General features: G+C 38.1%; 1 pseudogene; it reads left to right on the forward strand.

Moving 5' to 3' along the window:
• The first annotated feature begins 5572 nt into the window (after positions 1 to 5572).
• Positions 5573 to 7447, forward strand: LOC143682582 (nuclear pore complex protein Nup50-like; annotated as a pseudogene).
• The last annotated feature ends 2117 nt before the right edge of the window (positions 7448 to 9564 follow it).

The raw sequence follows: 9564 nt of genomic DNA on the forward strand, positions 1-9564 counted from the left end.
TAATGACAGGATACTATGACCAACTTCATGCTAATAAATACAACAATGTAGACGAAATAGACAACTTTCTAGAAAGGCTTGAACAACGAACTTTGACCCGAGAAGAAATGGACGACCTCACCAAGCCAATCACAAGTAAATAAATTGAATTAGTCATTAAGAAGCTCCCGAAAAAGAAAAGTCCAAGACCAGATGGCTTCACATGTGGATTCTGTCAAACATTCCAGAAAGAATTGGTACCAATCCTGCTCAAACTCTTCAAAAAAACCTGAAGAAGAGGGAAAGTTACCTAACATTCTAGAAAACCAGCATCACCCTCACACCAGAGCCAGACAAAGATATTACAATAAATAAAACTACAGGCCAATCTCTCTAATGCATATAGATGCAAAAATCCTCGACAAAATTCGAGCAAAGAAAATCAATTAATGTAATACACCCTATCAACAAATCAAAGCAGAAAAACCACATGATCATCTCGATTGATGCAGAAAGGGCATTTGACAAAATTCAACATCCTTTCCTATTGAAAACACTTCAAAGGATAGGAATAGAAGGGAACTTCCTCGAAATGATAAAGGGAATATATGAAAAACCCACAGCTAACATCATCCTCAATGGGGAAAAATTGAAAACTTTCCCCTAAGATCAGGAACAAGATAATAATGTCCACTATCACCACTGTTATTCAACACTGTATTGGAAGTTCTAGCCAGAGCAATTAGACAAGAAAAAGAAATACAAGGCATCAAAATTGGAAAGGAAGATGTAAAACTCTCACTGTTTGCAGATGATATGTTACTATATAGTAATAATCCTGAAAAATCCACAGCAAAACTACCAGAGCTAATAAATGAGTACAGCAAAGTGGCAAGTTACAAGATCAACACTCAAAAATCTGTAGTGTTTCTGTACACTAGTAATGAACAATCTGAGGGGGAAATCAGTAAAAGAATTCCATTTACAATTGTAACCAAAAGAATAAAATATTTAGGAATAAATTTAACTAAAGAGACAAAAGGCCTATACAAAGAAAACTACAAGAAATTGTTAAAAGAAATCACAGAAGACCTAAGTAGATGGAAGGGCGTACCGTGTTCATGGATTGGAAGACTAAATATAGTTAAGATGTCAATTCTACCTAAATTGATTTACAGATTCAATGCAATACCAATTAAAATCCCCAAAACTTCCTTTTCAGAAATAGAAAAACCAATAGGCAAATTTATCTGGAAGGGCAGGGTGCCCCGAATAGCTAAAAGTATCCTGAGGAAAAAAATGAAGTTGGAGGTCTCATGCTACCTGACTTTAAGGCATATTATGAAGCTACAGCAATCAAAACAGCATGGTACTGGCATAAAGATAGATATATTGACCAATAGAATTGAATAGAGTGTTCAGATATAGACCCTCTCATCTATAGACAATTGATCTTTGATAAGACAGTCAAGCCAACCCACCTGGGACAGAACAGTCTCTTCAATAAATGATGCCTAGAGAACTGGATATCCATATGCAAAAGAATGAAAGAGGATCCATATCTCATACCTTATACAACAGTTAACTCAAAAAACATTAGATCTAAGACCATAAAATTGTTAGAAGAAAATGTAGGGAAATATCTTATAAATCTTATACTTGGAGGCGGTTTTATAGACCTTATACCCCAAAGAAAGAGCACTGAAGAAAGAAAGAAATGGGAATTCCTCAAAATTAAACACTTTTGTGCATCAAAGAACTTCATCAAGAAAGTAAAAAGACAGCCTACACAATGGGAGACAATATTTGGAAGCAATAGATCAGATAAAGATCTAGTATCCAGAATTTATAAAGAGATTGTTCAACTAAACAATAAAAAGACAGCCAACACAATTACAAAGTGGGCAAAAGACTTGAACAGACACTTCTCAGAAGAGGAAATATAAATGGCCAAAAGGCACAAGAAGAGATGCTCAACTTTCCTGGCTATTAAAAAAATGCAAATCAAAACCACAATGAGATATAATCTCATGCCCACCAGAATGGCTGTTATCAATAAAACAGAAAATGACAAGTGCTGGAGAGGATGTGGAGAAAGAAGCACACTTATCCACTGTTGGTGGGAATGTCAAATGGTACAATCACTGTGGAAGGTAGTTTGGCAGTTCCTCAAAAAGTTAAATATAGAATTGCCCATGACCTGGCAATACATTGCCAGTGGTATCTACTCAGAGGACATGAGGGCAAGGACACAAATAGACATTTTCACACCAATGCTTATAGCAGCATTATTTACAATTGAGAAGAGATGGAAACAGCCAAAATGTCCACCAACAGATGAGTGGCTAAACAAACTGTGGTATATGCATATGATGGAATATTACACAGCTGTAAGACAGAATAAAGTTATGAAGTATGTAACAACATGGATGGACCTTGAGGACATTATGCTGAGTGAGACTAGCCAGAAACAAAAGGACAAATACTGCATGATCTCACTGATATGAACTGACATTAGTGAATACACTTGGAGAATTTCGTCGGTAACAGAGACCATCAGGAGATAGAAATAGGGTAAGATATTGGGTAATTGGAGATGAAGAGATGAAGATTGTGCCACAGACTGAATGTAAAAACTCAGAAATGGACAGCACAATACTACCCAACTGTAATGCAATTATTTTAAAACACTGAATGAAGCTGAATGTGAGAATACTAGAGAGAGGAAGGCTGGGGGCACAAATGAAATCAAAGAAAGATAGATGATAAAGACATCTATAATCTAGGAATGCCTGGAGTGTGTAATGATAGTGACTAAATGTACAAATTTTTAAAATGTTTTTGCATGAGGAAGAACAAAGGAATGTCATTACTGAAGGGTGCTGAAAATAGATGGTAATTAATATTTTAAAATTTCAACTTATGTGTGAGACTAAAGCAAAAAAATGTTTATTTGGTACAAAATTTATACTTTGACTAGTGCATTTCCTAATATAACTTATGTAGACGACTTAATTGAACGCCATAAGTACATGGAAACTTGAGTAGGACATGTGATTTTGTTGGTTTGTCCAGACTGATGCCCTGATGAATCCCATAGTGACTTGATCAGTGATAAGAAAGTATTTGCAAAGTCCCCTTCAGAGAATGGTGAGAATGGGGGAAAATTCAACTTCCCTAAGTTGAATTCTTGATATTCTCACAAACAGTGGGGACAACCAAAGTAATAGACCAAGCCCTCAATCTTGGAGTTTGTACATATGAAACTTACCCCACAAAAGATAGGCTAAGTCTAGAGTCACCTCCAAGAGAGCCTCCTTTGTTGCTCAGATGTGGCCTTTCTCTCCAGCCAACACAACAAGCAAACTCACTGCCCTCCCCCTCTCTACATGGGACATGACTCCCAGGGGTGTGGACCTTCCTGGCAACATGGGACAGAAATCCCAGAATGAGCTGAGACTCAGCCTCAAGGGATTGAGAAAACCTTGACTAAAAGGGAGAATAGTGAAATGAGACAAAATAAAATGTCAATGGCTGAGAGATTCTAAAAAGAGTCGAGAGGTTATCCTGGAGGTTACTCTTACACATTATATAGATATCATCTGTTTAGTTAAGGTGTAATGGAGAGGCTGGAGGGAACTGCCTGAAAATGTAAAGCGGTGTTCCAGTAGCCATGTTTCTTGAAGATGAATGTATAATGATATAGTTTTTGCAATGTGACTATGTGATTGAGAAAACCTTATGTCTGATGTTCCTATTATCTACCTTATCAACAGATGAGTAAAACATATGGATTAAAAATAAAAAAATAATAGTGGGACCAAACGTTAAAATAAATTTAGTAGACTGAAATGCTAGTGATCAATGAAAGGGATGGGTAAGGAGTATAGTATGTATTAATTTTTTTGTTTTCTTTTTGTTTCTTTCTCTGAATTGATGCAAATATTCTAAGAAATGATCATGATGATGAATATACAACTGTGTGATGATATTGTGAGTTATTGATTATATATCAAGAATGGAATGATCATATGGGTAAGAATATTTGTGTTTGCATGTTGTTATGTTTAATAAATAAAAGATAAAAAAGTCATTACAAATGTCAACTTTGCTATAGTAGTGAGCTATATTACTAAATATTTTCAAATTTTTTATTTCAGGTATTTATTTTATCTAATGTTACTATAACAGCCCATAGTCTTTTTAAAAACCATTTTTAGCTGCAAAATATAACATATATACTAAGAAAAGGAAGGAAAAAAGCAATAATTTTCAAAGCACACTTCAACAAGTATCTACAGAACAGTTCCCAGAGTTTGTCATGGGCTACCATGCCCTCACTTCAGATTTTTCCTTCTAGCTACTTCATAATACTGGAGACTTTATCAGAGTCATAATAGTGGAATCACACAGTATCTGTCCTTTGGCATCTGACTTATTTCACTCCATGTTTTGTCCTCAAGGTTCATCCATGTTGTCATATGCTTCAAGACATCATTTCCTCCAAATGCAGCATAATATGCCATCATATATACATGCCACATTTTCTTTATCGACTCTTCTGCTGATGGACACCTGGATTGTTTCCATCTCTTGGCAATTATGAATAGTGCTGCTATGAACATCAGTGTGCAAATGTCTGTTTGTGACAATGCCCTCAACTCTTCTGGGTATATACTGAGTATTGGTATTGCCAGGTCATAGGGCAACTCAATATTTAGTTTTCTGAGAAATTGCCAATGATTTCCACAGCAGCTGAACCATTTTACATTCCCACCAACAGTGAATAAGTGTTCCAATTTCTCCACATCTTCTCCAACATTTATAGTTTTCTGCTTGTTTAATAGCAACCATTCTTATAGGTATCAGGTGATATCTCATTGTCGTCTTAATTCGCATTTCTCTTATAGCCAATGAAGATGAGCAACTCTTCATGTGCTTTTTACCCATCTGTATTTGCTATTCAGAAAAGTGCATATTCATTTCCTCTGCCCATTTTATAATCGGGTTGTTTGTTCTTTTGTTGGTGAGCTGTTTAATTTCCTTATATACACAGCATATCAAGCCTTTATCTGATATGTGATTTCAAAATACTTTCTCCCATTGAATTGGCTGCCTCTTCACCTTTTTAACAAAGTCCTTTGAGGCACAGAAGGTCTTGATTTTAAGACGTTCCCAATTTGTCTATTTTTTTTTTCTGTCACAGCTTGTGCTTTAGGTATAAAGTTTAAGAAGCTACCTCCTACTTGTTTATTTGAATTCATTTTGAGGGGTATATTGGACCTACAAAATGGCAGCTTGGAACGTGTTCGCTGCTGCTACCCCAGCAGTTTCTGGCTAAACCAGGGCTCTTCCCCCTTAATCCTGAGCATAGAGCGATGAGGCCCCAAGGGGACATGGTATTTGAGAGTCTCAGCTTGCTGATCACGAAGTTCTTAGAGGCTTTCAGAGCACCAGAAGCGATCAAGAGTGCTCCATTGGGCGACCAGTCTCTGCCTGGACCCCAGCGCGAACCGTGACCTCGGACCTGCTGGTCTTCGCTGTCCCCACAACATAGTGAGTGCTCTGGTGGCCTCTGGGGAGGTTTGAAAAAATGGCAAAAAGAATTGCTGAGAAAGAATTGACATAGTATTTGGGATCAAGAAGATTAAGCAGAAGAGGTGGGACCATTCTCGGTAACTAGTGAGGAAATCTTGAAGAATAGAACCATAAAAAAGCAAAATGAAGAAATGTTGGATTTGAATCTGATAGTGGAGGGGCCTTTAAAGGTTTTAAATGTGTACCTTCTGGAGGAGAAGGGTTTTCTGGATTTGGTAATGGCGCTGGAGTGAAGCCCTAAGGAGGACTATCAAATGGAAATAGCATAACTAGTGCCCCTTCCTTTCCCAGTAGTACAAAGATAGCGATAGAGACCAAGGCACCCTTTGGTTCTATTACTGCAAATGGCCCAACCCCCTTGGTTGAGAATAAGAGTTCAAATCCCGAAACTAATGGCGACAGTCAGCCACCCTCCTGCTCTGCTTTTGCTTCAGGTAAAACATACCTTGGAAATGCCTATCACAAGCAGTTAGCACACTAAACTACTCCATCTGTGATTGGACAGTGAAGCATGTGAACACAAACCAAGTCTGTGAAGTGACACCTATCTTTAAAGATTATGAGAAATATTTAGCAAAGATCGAACATGGGAACAGTGGCAGTCTTTATGACTTGTCTTTATGAAAGTGAAACTAACAAAATGTTGGTTGAAACACAGTCTCCTTCCCTATATGGATCAACAAAATTACAGCAAGAATCGGCATTTCTGTTGCAGGGCAACAAAACTGAGGATACATCTGAAAAAAAAGATGGAGGCTGCGTCTGAAAAGAAAATGGACCCATCATTAGGTGCAACAAGTGCCTCATTTAATTTTGGCAAGAAAACTGATAGCTCTGCTTTGGGCTTACTAAGTTCTGGCTTCCTGACTGGATTTTCATTTTCCCATGGCAATCCCAGTTTATTTGGCAAAGATGTTATCCAGAATAAACCAGTTTCTTCATCATTTTCCACTAAAACATTGGAGAACCAAGAAGAAGTTGGCCCTTGTTCTAGTTTGCTAGCTGCCGGAATGCAACACACCAGACATGGATTGGCTTTTAATAAAAGGGGATTTATTTTGTTAGTTCTTGAGAGGAAAGGCAACTAACTTTCCACTGAGGTTCTTTCTTACGTGGAAGGCACAGGATGGTCTCTGCTGGTCTTCTCTCCAGGCCCCTGGGCTCCAACAACTTTCCCCGGGGTGACTTCTTTCTGCATCTCCAAAGGCCTGGGCTGAGCTGCGAGTGCTGAGATGAGAAACGCCAAGCTGCTTAGGCTGTGCTACATTGCGCTCTCTCATTTAAGCACCAGCCAATTAAGTCAAACGTCACTCATTGCAGCAGACACGCCTTCTAACTGACTGCAGATGTAATTAGCAACAGATGAGGTTCACGTACCATTGGCTTATGTCCGCAGCAACAAGACTAGGTATGCTCACCTGGCCAAGTTGACAACTGAATCTAACTAACACAGCCCTAATGAATGCAAAGGTGGAGGGGAAGAAGAGACTGATGAACCACCCAAAGTAGTAGTTACTGAGGTAAAAGAAGATGATTTTTACTCCAAAAAGTGTAAACTATTCTACAAGAAAGATAATGAATTTAAAGAGAAGCATGTAGGCACTCTGCACTTAAAACCTAAAGCCAATCAGAAGACACAGCTTTTAGTGTGGGCGGACACCAACTTAGGCAATTTATGGCTGAATGTTCTGATTTCACCCAATATGCCATGTACCTGGACAGGGAAAAACAATGCACTTATTGTTTGTATTCCTAATCCACCAATTGATGAGAAGAATGCCACCATGCCACTTACTATGTTAATCCGGGTAAAACAAGCGAAGATGCAGAGGAGTTGCACAAAATTTTACTGGAGAAAAAGTATGTCTGAAAAACAGTCTTCTGAGGAATCATTGCCAAATTGCTGTTCCTGCCATTTCCCTTTTTTTTTTTTATCACCACATCCTAGATTTATTACAACTGACCTGAAGGCAAAAGGATAGAACTATTGCATAAACACTTTGATTCCATGTATATATCTTAAATAGAGAAGAAATTCAAACAAGAATACAGGATAAAATATTCCAAAGCCCCAAGAAACAGTTACGTTACTGAGCTCCATTTTTACAGAAAAATAAGGTAATATCCCTGCACATTAGCTTTCTGATAGGTTTTATATATTTTTCTATGGTACAAGAGAAAAATAACCAGAGCTCACAATGTACAGTTCTTACACTAGTTTCACAGTTTGTGAACAATATACACCCTTTTGTTTTAATAAAGTTATGTTGTAATAAACTCCTTGCCCTTAAATTTATAGTTTATAATAATCTATGATTGATACACTAAAATTGCCTTTTTATGTGGTCATCCACACAATAGAACGATCAGAGTAGCTCCTGGACAGTCAGAATTGCTTTTATCTCCATTTGCATAATGGCAAAGTGACCCTGTGCTGGGGCAGATGGGGAGTTGGCAACAGAGAAATAAAATTTCTCTTGAGTTCTTGGGAGAAATGGAGGCTGGTGGGTTGATGTGGCTGAAGGAAGACAAATAACGCCTCCTTTAGAATACTGGGAAGTCAGAGGTTTAGGCTGCCATGGGGGAGGAGATGGGAAAATAAGCAATTGGACCAAAGAGACAAGTCATTTTTGAATTCTGAAATTTACAGGGATGTAACTTTAAACAGCACCATTCTCTCTTTATTTATTTTTATAGTATTTATGACTGTCTCTCTGAGAGAAAATACACACCATAATTTGGTTCTGTAACAGCATCACCTACACCTCAGACCATGGCTGTTTTTATATTCCAAAGTGGTTGAACCACTCACAGTGTTGCTGAACCATTAAACAAAGCCTAATGTTTAGGGCCAGGGAGGCCAAAGAGAAACCTACGGAGAACCTGGCTCATGGTGGGTGAAGAAGCACAGAGAAAGATGACAGATTTAAATGGCCTTTTATAACTGTCCTGGTTTTATTTGTATAGTTGGTAGGGATTCCAATTACATGAAAAGTGATTTGCTGAAGATTCTAGCAGTGCTGATCCTTAACTGATCAAGTGTGTCACTAGAAAAGTTGCCCCTTCATCACCCACCACACCAGCTGGACCCCACTTTTCTCAGCCTTTTCAACATTAGAGGATAGTAGACAGTTGGGGCTAAAAATCCTTGGTAAGGAAAATTCTTGTAATTATAAAGGTTTTTGATATAGGAAAAAAGGGAAATATTGGCTTAAGCAAAAGCCACACAGCAGTAATAGACCACATGGGAAGGAAAAGAGATTCAGAAACTGAAGACCTGGACTAGTGATGGCAAGAAGCAAACAACTGAGATTTGGTCTTTTGCTGCCTATAAGAATCTTTGGTAATCAACCAAGGCATATTGCCACTGGCTACATCTCCCCGTTAGCGAGTTATGATGGCTAAAGTATCAGGCTTAGGATCAAGGGAAATTATATAGCTGCTACAAGTTGTTCCAGATAAGATATTAAAATTAAAAGCATCTGTAAACTTCGCCTTCTGTACTTTTTCTTCTTTCAGTCCTTGTAGTCTGTGGCAGGTGGAACATCAAGCTGGCAATACACTGAATTCTGAGAATGAGAAATTCTTAGGATCAGCACCTTCTTTGACAAGTGGCAGACTCCTAAGTCTTTCCAAAGAAGAGTAGAAGAACTGGTAAAGGAGAAAAGAACACATTCTGTCCTGTCTCAACATTTTCATGTTTACCCTTTTTGAATGCAACATGGTTTTTTGGTAAAGATAAATTCATTCTAATTTAACATGATATTTCAAACAGGAAATTTGGCTCAGCACATCGCTCCCCAAACATCGGCTGTGAATGTAAAGCAGCAGAATATCAAATCAGTAAATCTATTGCATTTGGTGAAGAAAGCAAATTCCTCCTTTGTCTCCCAGCTCCAGAAGGTAACATGTCTCGTTGACTGCGCAAGCTCTTCTTGCTCAAGCCCCAGTCTCTATGTTCAGACACAGTACCTGTATCACCGCATT

Source organism: Tamandua tetradactyla, chromosome 5 (assembly GCF_023851605.1).
Source record: "Tamandua tetradactyla isolate mTamTet1 chromosome 5, mTamTet1.pri, whole genome shotgun sequence".
In the NCBI taxonomy this organism is placed as follows: Eukaryota; Metazoa; Chordata; class Mammalia; order Pilosa; family Myrmecophagidae; genus Tamandua; species Tamandua tetradactyla.